At 38.2% G+C, this 14,399-nt stretch overlaps 1 pseudogene; it reads left to right on the forward strand.

The window, feature by feature from the left end:
- The first annotated feature begins 4,951 nt into the window (after positions 1 to 4,951).
- Positions 4,952 to 5,675, forward strand: LOC143645052 (cytochrome c oxidase subunit 7C, mitochondrial pseudogene; annotated as a pseudogene).
- The last annotated feature ends 8,724 nt before the right edge of the window (positions 5,676 to 14,399 follow it).

Genomic DNA, 14,399 nt, shown 5'->3' on the forward strand with positions numbered 1-14,399 from the left:
TCTCTTTTTGTCTCCAGTATTTTAGAGCAGCTAGAAGTAAAAACTGAAAACTGTGAAATTGTAACCCATGTCAAAGTCTGAAATATGTTCTACAACTAATTGTGGTGCTGTGCTTTGAAATTTATAGCTTTTTGTATGAATATAATATGTTATTGTTCACAAAATAAGAAGGAAAAAAATGTCAGTTGTGATGATAAAGTATTTAAGCCCTCTAGCCTCCTATATTCTGGAGCAGCTAGAAGGAAAAATATGAGTTCATATGGTAGTCCATGACAAACTCTGGGATCTGTCCTGTAATCACTTGTTGAAGAGTGCTTTGAAAACTATTGCTTTCTTTATTTCTTTGCTTTGTATATATGTTATACTATACGACAAAAAAAAGTTCCTACCTACAATAGATTTGCACCATCAGGAATGGATTAGAAGAACATGGCTTTTTCTCAGGTACATGACAGATTCAAACTACCACAGTGTGGTAGGGGGAGTATTTTAATTGATTCAATATCAATAGGAATTTCCCCCAGTTTTGTTTTTTTATCTTGTTTCAGCCATTTTGTGCTGTATAATATTTGTTTAAAACATTAGATATGTATTGTTTTGCCTTTGGTATTTATTAACATGCATTTATTAATCCACATTTATTAATATGAAGTCCAGGCCAGAGACCAACATTAAAAAAGATTCTGTTAAATATTGCTGAGGAAGAGTGCAAGACCAGTTCTCAGAAAAGCAACATTTGATCGCTTTGAACTAAGATTGAGTAACTACATAGCAATTGTCCAACTGCCTTGAACTTGGTTGACATAAAGCCTTACAGAGAAGCAACGTTCAGTGTCAGTTTTTGTTTCTGAGAGTTTCTGAATGTGAATGATTGGCAAAGCTTCAAACTTGAAGGCTACTTTAAAGATTTTCTTTCTGTGGTCTGATTTAATTGTATCAGTTTCTATCAAAGCTTATCTTAAATTTTGACTGGCATTTCAACTTTCCAACACTTTTTTTTTAAAGGTTCATCTTAATGCAAATTAATATCACTCTGCATACCACTTTCCCTATCAGATTATTTAAAAATCCAAAATTTGACAACACACTGTGTTGGTGAGTGTGGTAAGTTGACTTATGTACTTCAGAAAAAAAAAAGTTCTTTTTTTTTTTTTTTTACATGGGCAGGCACCGGGTCGAACCCAGGTCCTCGGGCATGGCAGGCAAGCATTCTTACCTGTTGAGCCACCGTGGCCCGTCCAAAAAAAAAGTTCTTAATCTTGATCCATGTGCAGTGTGATCTGTAAACAGGACCTTTTAAAGATGTTATTTTTAATTAAGGCATGGCCCAACCTCATTCAGCTGGGCTTTAATCCTATCTATTACTGGACGCTTTATGAAGAGAAGGCCACTGGAAGAGTAGCTAGGTGGAAAACAATAGAACCCAGAAGAGAAATAAGATGATGCTTCCATGTGCCTTACTCATGACAGAAAAGCCAAGGACCCAAGGATCACCAGCAGCATGGCAAAATACCACAATCTTTAGGGAGAAAGCATTCCCTTGCTGATGCCTTGCTGGCTACCAATTTTTTATCTCAAATTAAGAAACTTTCACTAGACAAACTCCAGATTTATGAGCTAAACCCTAATCAATATCTCCACTTGGGTTTCTAATGGGTACCTCAATCTTAACATGCTGTTCTAGTTTGCTAGCTGCTGGAATACAGTATACCAGAAATGGAATGTTTTTAAAAAGGGGAATTTACTAAGTTGCTAGTTCACAGTTCTAAGTCTGAGAAAATGTCCCAATTAAAACAAGTCTCTAGAAATGTCCAATCTAAGGCATCCAGGGAAAGATACCTAGGTTCAAGAAGGCTGATGATGTTCAGAGTTTCTCTCTCTGCTGGAAGGGCACATGGCAGCATCTGTTGTCTTTCTCTGCAGTCCTCTTGTTTCATGAAGCTCCTCGGGAGGCGTTTCCTTTCTTCATCTCCAAAAGCCACCAGCTGGTGGACTCTCTGCTTCGTGGTTCTGTGGTGTTCACTGCTCTCTTAGAATCTCCTCGTTCTCCCATTGTTCTAAAAGGAACTCTTTACTTCATGGTTCTGCAGCCTTCTGAAGCTTTTTCCAAAATATTTCTTTTATAGGATTCCAGTAAACCAAGCAAGAACACCTGAAATGGGTATAGACACACCTCCACCTAATCAAGTGGATTTGATTGCGTCACATCTCCATGGAGATAATCTAATTAAAGTTTCCAATATACAGTGCCGAATAGGATTAGAAGAAATGGCTGACTTTACAAAATGGGATTAGGATTAAAGCATGGCTTTTCTAGGGCACGTAAATCCTTCCAAACCAGCATATATACCCAAAACTGCACACTTAATTTCTGCCTTCATTTGGGTTTCCACATAATCAGACCCTGAGCAAAGATATGGGTGCAGCTAGTTTATTTGCAAGATGATCCCAGGAAACGCAAGTGAAGGAGAGAGAGAGAGAAGTGGGACAGTGATGGGAGAAAAGTGAATAGAGGTTATGATAATGAGCAGTTTACCACTATGGGCAACTGGGGCCCTATCCTGCTGGGTACCTTCTTGGTGACCATGTAGAATATGCCTCAGTACTGTCCCACTAAAGACAACGGAGATTGGGGTACTTTTGCACTAAGTCCCATTTTCCATTTGTCCAGGGAGTTGTTCTATCCTCAAAACATACAATTTATCCAACCATTTTCACAAATATCAACTTTTACCATGATCATCTTAATTGGATTACTGCAACATTCTTTTAAGCACTATCCCTAGTTTATTTTCCACATGACAGCCAGAGTGATCATTTTAAAACTTTAGATCATGTCACACCCTTGCTCAAAATTCTCTGCCCACCCCCTCCCACCACCACCAAGATGGTGAGTTCTAGGATTTAGTTCATCTCCCATGGCTGCTAGTAAATAGCCAGGAACTGTCTGAAACAACTATTTCTGGGGTGTTTCAGAGACCAGAAGGACACTGTACACCATGCAGGGATAAGCAAAAGGAAGAGACTGATAAATTGTGAAGAACTGTGAATAGATCTCTCTACACTGCAGAGGCTTGTGCCTATACCCTGCTGGCATGGCAGGCTGCCTCTGGAGCCACTCCCTGGCTGGAAATAAAAGCCCTCTCTCCTGGGAATGGGGTGGGAGGGACTCAGCTGGGCACTGATGTGGCTTCTGATTAGTGAATTCAGACTGCTGGTTACCAGCTCTAAGCTCAGTTAAATTTACAACCCACCCAGAACAGAAAACACCTGGCAGGTTCTGCTTCAATGCTACTCCCAGCAGGGGAGGAAGCAGGGTGGATTGAGAGACACAGCAACTTCTCTAGGCAGCAGAAATGAGTTTGCTGAAGGATGGCTCTTTCCCAAGAGTAATGGGAGACAGGATTGGGCACCAATACCAGCTCTTGATTAGCAAACTGGGGTGCTGTACTCCACTTCAAGAACAGCTACGGATTTAACCAGCCCAATACACTAAACAGCTGGAAGCCTCTGCTTCAAACCTGCACTTGGTAGGGGAGGAAGCAGGGTTGACTGACAGACACAGTAACTTCTTGTGGTGGTGTCATGGAGAAGTTTTCTGAGGGGTGACTCTTCCCCAGGAAAAGTGAGGATGAGCCAGACACTGACTCTGGCTTTTGATCAGTGAATTCAGAGAGCCGGATTCCAGTTCTGAGAGAACAGCTACAGTTTTAAGCAGCCAAGGTGGAAAATAGCTAATAGGCTCTGTTTCAGCCCTGCCACCAGTTGGGGCAGAAGTGAGGCTGATTGAGGTGCTCTGTAACTTCTCGAGGCGATGGGGAACAGAGTAGTGAAAGACACTCTTCCCCAAAAAAGGTGGAGGTGGCAAGGCCTAGAAAAGTTTGCGACTGTTGATTAGACTTCAGATTCCAGGGTTTGGGATCTGAGCAACAGTTTCATCCTAGCTTGGCGAAAAGCAGCTGGAAACCTCTGTCTCAACACACAGCAGGGGCAGAGTTGGCTGAGAATTAAAGACAAAGTACCACCCTAGGACTGTGGGGAACAGTTAGCTGAAGAGTGCCATCTGCCAGGTATGAGTGGAAAGCACAGATCCAGAGAGACATCATAAAGAAGATTGGTGTCCATCTGGACTTCCTCCCTAGGGTACTTTGGAGCTGACCTAGCCTCTTTGTGAGTCCTGGGCCTGTTTTGACTGGGAAAAACTGACTTGGGTTGGTCCTCTCCAGGAGGGATCTTCCTCCCAGAATTAGCCTTTCAGGTATGTTCTAGTTTGCTAGCTGCCGGAATGTAATATTCCAGAAATGGAATGGCTTTTAAAAGGGGGGAATTTATTAAGTTGCAAGTTTACAGTTCTAAGGCCGAGAAAATGTCCCAATTAAAACAAATCTATAGACATGTCCAATTTAAGGCATCTGGGGAAAGATACCTTGGTTCAAGAAGGCCAACGACGTTCAACGTTTCTCTCTCAGCTGGAAGGGCACATGGTGAACATGGTGGCATCTGCTGGCTTTCACGTGGCTCTACCAAAAAGGGACTCTCTCCAAAATGTTTCCTCTTTTCAAGGATTCCAGCAAGCAACTCCACCTTCAGTGCGTGGAGACACACCTCCATGGATATCATCTAATCAAAAGTTACCACCCACAATTGGGTGGGTCACATCTTCATGGAAACAATCAAAATGCTCCCACCCAGCAATATTGAATGAGGATCAAAGGGCATGGCTTTTCTGGGGTCCACCACAGATTCAGACCAGCACAAGGTAAAAAGTAGCTAGAGATAACAAAAGGAGTGTTAAAAACATATAGAGGCAAATAAAAAAGCTAACAGAACAGAACAACATCCCTGAAGGAGGAAGAGGGAAAAGGAAGTTTTTTCTTGTAAATGAAAAAAAAACAGCTTCACGAATAGTGCACTCTCAAAAATTATACCAGATGTTCAAGGCAAGAACCAGATGAATCTGATCCGAAAAAATTCTGATCAGTTAAACATCAGGTATTCTAAATGTCTAGAATAAGTTGCACCAAGTGTCAAAGAAGAGCTTAGCACAAAGCCAATCAATAAGAAAAACCTAAAAAAAAAAAAAAAAGAGAAACTGACCTTCAGAATAAACTCATCAAGGAAATCAGATGCCTAGAAACCAGTAAAAAATTACAAGCCATACTTAGAAACAGAAAGATATGGCCCAGCCAAAGGAATAAAATAAAACTTCAGATGAAATACAGGAATTGAAACAAATAACTAATGATGTTCAAACAAATCAGTTAAAGGAGTTGAAGGAAAATGTGACAAAATAAATAAAATATATAAAGATAGATGCTCGGTGAGCATAAAGAAGAATTCAAAAGCATGCAAAAAATTTAACAACTTATGGGAATGAAAGGCACAATAGAAGACATTTAAAAATGCAATGGAGACACTGAGTTGTTGTTGCCATTTCTTCTGCCCTTGGTTTCTGCACTTTTCACAGAGCCTCCAATAGCACCGTGTTGGGGCAGAGCATCTGGAGGTTCACAACCTCTGTGGTCTGTATGAGCCACTGTGAGGAGGGTCATGGGAAGAATTTGCCATTTTCAGTGGAAAACAAGTAGCCATCATTAGTTATGATGACTTTGTACTTTGGATCTGGATTTGCTGCACCTTTCTTCATAGTAAGACACCAACTACTTAAGAAATAAGGTAATTGTAGTTCCTCCATGAAACAACTATGAAGAGGAGCATTTTAAAAAGCACAGTCCTGAAATATGGATCAATCTCTGTTAAACTCATATAGCATATTGGATATATTTGTAAATAAACTTACTACATGAACAAAAAAATATACAATGGAGACATACAACAGCATATTGAAAAGGGAGAAGAAAAAATCAGTGAACTAGAGGACAGGACATCTGAAATCATACAGACAAAAGAACGGATAGGGGAAAGAATGGAAAATTTTGAGCAGGGTCTCAGGGAATGAATGACAGCACAAAGCACACAAACATACACATCATGGGTGTCCCAAAAGGAGAAGAGAGGCAAAAGGGGTGTGAAAGAATATGTAAGGAAACAATGGTCAGGATTTTCCCAAATCTTATGAAAGGCGTCAATATACAGGCCCAGGAAGCACAACATATTCCGAACAGAAATCATCCTAATAGGCCTACTCCAAGACATTTACCGATCACAGTATCAGATGCCAGAGACAGAGAATTCTGAAAGCAGCAAGAGAAAAGCAATTCATCACGTACAAGGGAAGAACAATAAGAATAAATCCCAATTTCTCATTAGAAACCATGGAGGCAAGAAGGCAGTGGTATGATATATTTTAAAGATACTGAAAGAAAAAAAAAACTTCCAGCCAAGAATTCTTTATCTGGCAAAACTGTCCTTCAGAAATGAGGGACAGTTTAAAATATTCACAGATAAGCAGAAGCTGAGGCATTTGTTAACAAGACATCTACCATACAAGACATACTAAAGGGAGTGCTACAGGCTGAAAGGAAAAGACAGGAGAGAGAGGCATGAAGGAGAGTGTAGAAATGAAGAATATCAGTAAGAGTAACTAAAAGGGTACAAAAAAGAGAAAAAATAAGGTATGACATACAAAAGCCAAAGGATAAAATGTTGAAGAAAATACTGTCTTTACAGTAATAGCATTGAATTTAATGAAACTCCGCAATCAAAAAAAACATAGACTGCCAGAATGGATAAAAAAAATATATATGATTCATCTATATGCTGTCTACAAGAGACTCGCTTGAGACCCAAGGTCACAATTAGGTTAAAAGTGAAAGGTTGGAAAAAGATAGTTGACGAGAACAGTAACCAGCAGAGAGTGGGGACAAAATAGAGTTTATGTGAAAAACTGTTAAAAGAGACAAAAAGGACATTATATATTAATAACAGGGGCAATCCACTTAGAAGAAATAACAATCATAAGTATTTATGCACCTAACCAAGATACACCAAAATATATGAGGCAAGCATTGGCAACACTGAAGGGAAAAATAGATGTCTCTACAGTAGTAGTTGGAGACTTCAAGACACTCATCAATAGATAGAATATTTAGACAGAGGATCAAGAAAGAAACATTGAACTTGAATAATGTGATAAATAAACTATACCCAATAGAACACTGCACCCTACAACAGCAAAATATACATTCTTCTCAAGAGCTAATGGGTCATTCTCCAGGATAGAACAAATATTAGGTCACAAAACAGGTCTCAGTTAAACTATAAAAGATTGGAATTATACATAAAGCACTTTCTCTGATCATAATGGAATGAAGCTGGAAATCAATAACAGGTGGAGGACTGGAAAATTCACAAATTTATGTAGGTCAAATAACACACTCTTAAACAATCAGTGGGTCAAAGACGAAATTACAAGAGAAATCAGTAAATATCTCTAGTCGAATGAAAACAAGAACACAACATATCTAAATTTATGTGATGCACCTGAGATTCAGGGTACAGCTGTGAAGCTATGAAAGTCAGCAGTACCTCATACAGGAACTGTTTAAAAAGTTGAAAAAGTCATATGAAACTTATCCCTGCAAGGGATAGGCTAAGCCTACTTAAAATTAGGCCTAAGAGTCACCCCCAGAGAACCTCTTTTGTTGCTCAGATGTGGCCTATCTCTCTCAGCCAACATGACAAGCAAACTCACTGCCCTTCCTTTCTCTACATGGGACATGACTCCCAGGGGTGTAAACCTTCCTGGCAACGTGGGACAGAAATCCTAGAATGAGCTGGGACACAGCATCAAGGGACTGAGAAAACCTTCCAGACCAAAAAGGGGAATAGAGAAATGAGACAGAATAAAGTGTCAATGGCTGAGAGATTTCAAGCAGAGTCGAGAGATTATCCTGGAGGTTATTCTTTTCTTTTCCACTTTAAAAAATATTTTTATTGTCAATCCTTAAAAAACAAACATACAAACATTCTTGACATATCAGTCTGTATGTAGGGTACAATCTATGGCTCAGAATATCATCGCATAGTTGCGTATTCATCATCATGATCAATTTTTGAACATTTGCATTTTGGAGGTTATTCTTAAACATTATATAGATATCACCTTTTTAGTTAAGGTATATTGGAGAGGCTGAAGGGAAGTGCCTGAAAATAGAGCTGTGTTCCAGTAGCCATGTTTCTTGAAGATAATTGTATAATGATATGGCTTTCTCAGTGTGACTGTGTGATTGTGAAAACCTTGTGTCTGATGCTCCTTTTATCTACAGTATGGACAGATGAGTAAAGCATATGGATTAAAAATAAATAATAGGGGGAGCAAATGTTCACAATATCAACAAATACCTGTGCATTTATCATCACAGTTGACTTTTTTTCCTTTTTTTGTAAAAAAATAACATATATACAAAAAAGCAATAAATTTCAAAGCACATCACAACAATTAGCTGGAGAACAGATTTCAGAGTTTGGTATGGGTTACAATTCCACAATTTTAGGTTTTTACTTCTAGCTGTTCTAAGATACTTGGGACTAAAAGAAACATCAATAATAATGATTCAGGAATCATACTTATTTGCTAAACCCTACCTTCTCTCTTTATTTCCACCACCCCCTTTGATCTTTTCCCCACACTTTAGGGATATTTGGGCTATGCCCATTCTAACTTTTTCATGTTGGAAGGGGCTGACAATAATATAGGATGGTGGATGGAACTAATTGACATTCTGGAGAATGGCCCCTCTGCATTTCAGGACTTAACTGGTCTAGGGACCCATCCAGAGGTTGTGGGTTTCTGGAAAGTTATTCTAGTGCATGGAACCTTTGTAGAACCTTATATAATGCATAGGTGTTCTTTAGGCTTGGCAGGAATGGTGTTGGTTGGGGGTGAGCAAGCTATGAGAGATAGCAATGTCTAACAGCAGCTTGCATAACAGTGACCTCCAGAGTAGCCTCTTGACTCTACTTAAACTCTTTTAGCCACTGATACCTTATTTCTTGCACTTCTTTTCCCCCTTTAGGTCAGGATGGCATTGTTGATCCCATAGTGCCAAGGCCAGACTCATCCCTGGGGGTCACTTCCCACACTACTAGGGAGACTTTCACCCCTGGATGTCATGTCCCACATAGTGGGGAAGGGCAATGATTTCATTAACAGAGTTGGACTTAGAGAGAGAAGCCATCTCTGACCAACAAAAAAGGTCCTCCAGAAGTAACTCTTAGGCATAACTACAGGTAGGCTAAGCTTCTCCACTACATACATAAGCTTCACAAGAGCAAGCCTCAAGATCAAGAGCTTGGCCTATTGATTTTGGTATCCCCAATGTTTGACACAGTATCAGGGTTTTTCCTGGTGGTAAAGTTTAATACTTCCACATTGTTTTCTGTCATTCCTCAAGGGACTTTGCCAGTACTTTTTTTGTTTATCTGCTAAATATACTCTGGGATTTATCCAGGTATTACCTTAAACCATACAGAATTAAAGGCCCTCATTCTTATTCTGGGCTTCCTGTGTTTAGATTATTTAAGTGATCTATCCAGACACACTGAGTTAAGTTATGTGCTACGGAAAATTTAGGTTCTGGACAAAAGAAACCTTTCTTCTTTTGGTCTCAAGAAGTAATGTTCTAAAATAGAGACAATATCTTCCTTACCCCTGTATTCTGAATTACCTTAATCCCAACTTGATCAGCTTTATTCTTATCTCTAAATACCAGGATATACACATATAAAACAGCCTCTCAAAATCCAGAACTAACAATTACCACTCTGGATTAAATGTGACTGCTATAAGAGCTTACAGTCTAGGCCCTTGCTTTCTTATGAGTATTTTCTAAATGAGACCCTTCAGTATTTGCTCTTTTGTTTCTGGCTTATTTTGCCTCACCAAATGTCCCACAGGTTCATTCACAATGTTGCATGCCTCACAACTTCATTCCATTTGTAGCAGCATAATATTCGATCATATTTGTACACCATCATTTCCCAATCTACTTCTCACTCAGTGCATCCTTCAACCACCTTCATTCATTGGGCATCATGTATAATGTCCAAAGTCAACAGTCCATCAACACTCACAGTTTTAGATAATTTCGTTGTTCCCAAGAGGAAGACAACCAATAAATACACACCCTCACCAAAATAGAAAATCCAAACCTCCCCTTAACTTTTGTCCCTCTCCCTTTATTTACCCCTGGTGTTGCTATGGTACTGTTGATGTTTTCCTGTTAAATATAGCCCATAATATGCAATAGCAGTTCTCCCCCTATACCCCGAACTTACCAATCATACCTTTGAAGTAGTTTGTGCAAGAACTTATTTATATTAATAAGTATATAATTTATATGTATAAATATAAATTTATATATGTATAAAACTCAGCAGTGCATGAGTGTTCCAATTTGTCCACATCCTCTCCAATATTTGTAGCCTCCTGTTTGTTTAATAGCAGTCATTCTTATGGGTGTGAAGTGGTATCTGATTTTAGTCTTGATCTACATTTCCGTTATAGGTAATGAAAATGAATATCTCTTCATGTGTTTTTTAGCCATCTGTATTTGCACTTCAGAAAAATGCCTATTCATATCTTTAGCGCATTTTATAATTGGGTTGTTTGTTCTTTTGTTGTTAAATTGTATGATTTCTTTATGTATACAGGGTATCAAACCTTTATCCAATGTGATTTCCAAATATTTTCTCCCATTGTGTTGGTTGTCATTTCATCTTTTTGATGAAGTCTTTTGAGGCACTAAAGCATTTGATGTTGAGGAGTTCCCATTTATCTGTTTTTTCTTTTGCTGCTTGTGCTTTTACGTGCAAATTTTAGGAAGCTACCTCCTATTACTAGGTCTTGAAGGGATTGGACTGTATTTTCCTTTGCATCTATAGTGTCCTGCAGACAGTAAATGTAGGTACAAACTATATAAATACAAAGAAAACCTTATACCAATGCCACACTGTTTTGAATACAATAGCTATAAGCAAGTCTTGAAATAAGGTAGTGTAATTCCTCCCATTTTGATCTTTTCAAAGTTGTTTTGGCTACTGTATGCACTTCCACATTTCATTTTAGAATTAACTTGTCAATTACTTGTTAGTTCTAGTATTTTTTTAGTCAATTTTTAAGATTTTCTACAAAGACAATCATGTCATCTATTTATAAAGATAGTTTGACTTATGTGCTAATTCTTTTTTGGTTTGTCATATATTTTTGCTTTTTTATTTAATTTTTTTTACTTTTTTATTGTATGATATAACATCTTTACAAAGCAAAGAAAGAAAAAAGCAATAATTTTCAGAGCACTCTTCAACAAGTGATTACAGGACAGATGCCAATTTTGTCATGGGCTACCACCATACCATCCTCTCAGATTTTTCCTTCTAACTGCTCCAGAATATAAGAGGCTAGAAGGAATAAATATTTTTTAATCCTCACAATCAACTTTATTTTTCTTTTTTAGCGAAAGATAACATATATACAAAAAAGCAATAAATTTCAAAGCACAACAATTAGTTGTAGAACAGATTTCAGACTTTGGTATGAGTTACAATTCCACAATTTTAGGTTTTTACCTCTAGCTGCTCTAAGATACTTGGGGCTAAAAGAAATATCAATTTAATGATGCAGCAATCATATTCGTTTGTTAAACCCTATCTTCTCTGTATAACTCCACCAACACCTTTCATCTTTCTAGCCCACTCTGTGTTAGTTAGATTCAGTTGTCAACTTGGCCAGGATTGAGCATACCTAGTTTTGTTGCTGCAGACGTAAGCCAATGGTACATGAACCTCACCTGTTGCTAATTACACTGCAGTCGGCTAGGAGGCGTGTATGCTGCAATAAGTGACCTTTGACTTAATTGGCCGGTGCTTAAATGAGAGACCGCAATGTAGCACAGCTAAGCAGCTCAGCATTCCTCATCTCAGCACTCGCAGCTCAGTCCAGGCCTTTGGAGATGCAGAAAGAAGTCACCCCGGGGAAAGTTGTTGGAACCCAGGGGCCTGGAGAGAAGACCAGCAGAGACCATCCTGTGCCTTCCATGTAAGAAAGAACCTCAGTGGAAAGTTAGCTGCCTTTCCTCTGAAGAACTAACAAAATAAATCCCCTTTTATTAAAAGCCAATCCATCTCTGCTGTGTTGCATTCCAGCAGCTAGCAAACTAGAACACTCTTGAGGTGTATTTGGGCTATGGCCATTCTAACTTTTTCATATTGGAAGGGACTGGCAATAATATGGGGTAGGTAGATGGAACTAGCTGATGTTCTGGAGAGGCTGGGCCCTCTAGGTCTCAGGACTCATCTGGTCTAGGGACCCATTTGGAGGTTGTAGGTTTCTGGAAAGTTACCCTCGTGCATGGAACCTTTGTAGAATCTTATATATTGCCTTAGGTGTTCTTTAGGATTGGCTGGAATGATTTTGGTTGGGATTTTTATTTGCCAATTTTTATGGATTTTTTATGGTTATATGATTTTTCTCATTTATTCTGTAGGTATAGTAGTATTACATTGATATAGTGATTGATTTTTTTTTTTTTAATTGCATGGGCAGGCACTGGGAATCGAACCCAGGTCTCTGGCATGGCAGGTAAGAACTCTGCCTGCTGAGCCACCATGGCCCGCCCTATATTGATTGATTTTTAAATCTGAATGTACCTTGCATTCCCATAGTCATATCTACTAGGTCATGATGTGTTGGTCCTTTTTCATATTGTTGGATTTGAGTTGCTGATATTTGAAGGAGGTTTTTGTGTCTATTTTTAGAAGGAATATCAGTCTGTAATTTTCTTTTCTTTTAATTTCTTCATCATGTTTTGTTATTACTGTCATGCTGACCTCATAACATGAGTTAGGAAATGTTCACCCTTCTATTTTCTCAGAGTTGGTGTAATATTCATATGATTTCTCCAGTATATATTTGATAGAACTAAATAGTGAAATCAAATGGAACTGAAATTTTCTTTGTGGGAAGGTTTTTTATAACAAATTCAATATATAAATATGCATATGTACAGAAAGAGAGTTATTCAGATTTTATTATATTTTTTCTTGAGTCAGTTTTGGAAAAGTTTTATTTTTTAGGAAATTAATCAATTTTATGTAAGTTATCAAATTTATTGGCATGAAGTTGTTTGTAATATTCCCTTATTCATTCCTTTAAATGTATATAATATCTATAGTGATATCCCTTCTTTTATTCCTGATTTTGATGATTTGATCCTTTAAAAAAAAGAAATCAAGCACCTAGATCTTGGTTTCTGTGTAGTAAAAATTATAACAAAGAGATGTCTGGCCTTTGCCCTCCACTTCTAGGAGGTAGTCTATAAACCCTTAGAATGATATGCCTTATAGGGCCTAATGTTTGCCTGTTGCTTTGGGCCAGTCAGATAGTAATAAGGCAATCTAGGGTGGGGACTTGAGACACACCAACAAGTTGATCATGGAGTTTGGGTCATGTGGCATCAACTTAATTTCTCAAGGGGTTGGAGACTGCGATTGCCATGTGATTAGTTACCCATGCTTATGTGATTGAGACCCACTAAAAACACTGGACACCTAGACTTGGGTATGTTTCCCTGGTTAGCAATTCTCTGTACATATTGTCACACTCAGAAACCAGGGAAGTATTGCTGTCCATGATTCCATGGGGAGAGGACAAGAGAAGCACTACATTTGGTACTTTTCTGTACTCTGCCCTATACTCTTCTTCCCTTTGGTGCTTTTATTCTCTATCTTTTAGCCATATTAAACCATAAATATGAGCGTAACAACTCTCAGTGAGTTCTATAAGTACTAGCAGATGATCAAAACTGAGGGTAGTTTTCGTAATTCCCTGAACTTACAATTAGTGTCAGAAGTGAGGGTACTCCTGTGGACTGTACTCCTCAAACCTCTATTTCCATTCTTAAATAAAAGCAATCAGGAATTCCTTGGAGAAATGCCTAATCCTAAAACCAACTGGGGCAGAAAATATACAAAATGAGTCTGGAGCATCTTGTAGTACCAGAAAATAAGGAAGTACTCAGACACATGCACATAGACACATAATGATGAGAAATAAATAAATAAATAAATAAATGAAATATTGGATTATCATACAAAGTATAAAGTAAATAACCATGAGTCCATACTGATATAAATGATTGAATAAATAAATTGTGGAAAATATAGAATTCCAAATAATTCACGTAGTTACTCTGTCCTCAAGTAGACAGAGCATAATTCCCTATTCCTTAAGTGTGGGCTATGTCTAGAGACTTTTTTCTATAGAATACAGAATGGAAAGAGTAACTTTATACTAGAGGAACATGACAAATACTACTCGATCAGGTGATAAAGGTCAACACCAGCAGTCAGAATTCAGGCTGATAGTGTGTACTCTTGTTATGATGTTATGAAAATGGCATATTACCTTTTTGGCCTTCCTCCTAAAACCCATGACCCCA

The sequence above is a fragment of the Tamandua tetradactyla genome, chromosome 8 (assembly GCF_023851605.1).
Source record: "Tamandua tetradactyla isolate mTamTet1 chromosome 8, mTamTet1.pri, whole genome shotgun sequence".
Lineage (NCBI taxonomy): Eukaryota > Metazoa > Chordata > Mammalia > Pilosa > Myrmecophagidae > Tamandua > Tamandua tetradactyla.